This window comes from Corvus brachyrhynchos, unplaced genomic scaffold (genome assembly GCF_000691975.1).
Source record: "Corvus brachyrhynchos isolate BGI_N302 unplaced genomic scaffold, ASM69197v1 scaffold26, whole genome shotgun sequence".
Taxonomy (NCBI): Eukaryota; Metazoa; Chordata; class Aves; order Passeriformes; family Corvidae; genus Corvus; species Corvus brachyrhynchos.
In genome coordinates, this window is record NW_008239324.1 from 5374897 (window position 1) to 5375769 (window position 873).

Sequence of the window (873 nt, forward strand, 5' to 3'; positions counted from 1 at the left end):
GTGGTCCCGCATGCTCCAGGGTCTGTTTTTCCTCTCTAAGGAAATCGTCCTTCCATTTGCGCCCTCCCGGATGGCTGGTCTCAGTCCCGGAGGGGAAACTTCCTTCAGCCCCTTCCCGCCTGTCTCAGCCACACTACACCCGCCTGCCGGCCCCGGCGGCAGACACTGGGGTGCCAAACCAGGACCGGGGGCCACAGAGCCTCCAGTGGCATGCCCCGGGCTTGGGCGTGAAGATATCCCGGAGGATGAGGGCCTGAGGAAGGCGGTGAGACTTCCTAGCTCCACACCATCCATCCCAAAACTCGGAGAGCTGGGATGGCATTTCCAGATATGGCTTCATGCCTGTATCCCACCCGGGAGCATCTCCCACAGAAACCACCTCGTGTTGGCCTGACACACACATCACAATGTCACTTTTATTGAGTTGAGTTCCCTCCACTTTCTGCATGTACAAAATACATGTTAAAAGGCCAGTGTTTGTAAACAGGGAAACAGTAAGGCAAACAGGAACAGCCACACCACCTCTAGACCTGCCTTACCCTCAGCCACAGGGACACTCTGGGAGCACCAAGGGAGCCCAGGTGTTCTCCAGGTGACAACCGAAGATATGGGACACTGTGTCCTCCTCCAGTTTGGCCAAGGGACCTCCTCATGCCTAGCACACCTTCAGGAAAGCCACAGCCACAAGAGCCACCAGGTACCAAACCTTTTAATTTTGGTGCAGGGTGGGCACTGGAGGCATTTTGGCATTGGCATCTGCTGAGTACCTCTGCTGGGCTCCATGGGAGGTGGCTCTGTGCTCCCCACATCCAGGACAACTGGACATCTTCTTTATGCCAAAGGGTCCCCTGAGCCCCAGCTCCTGCTCATAGG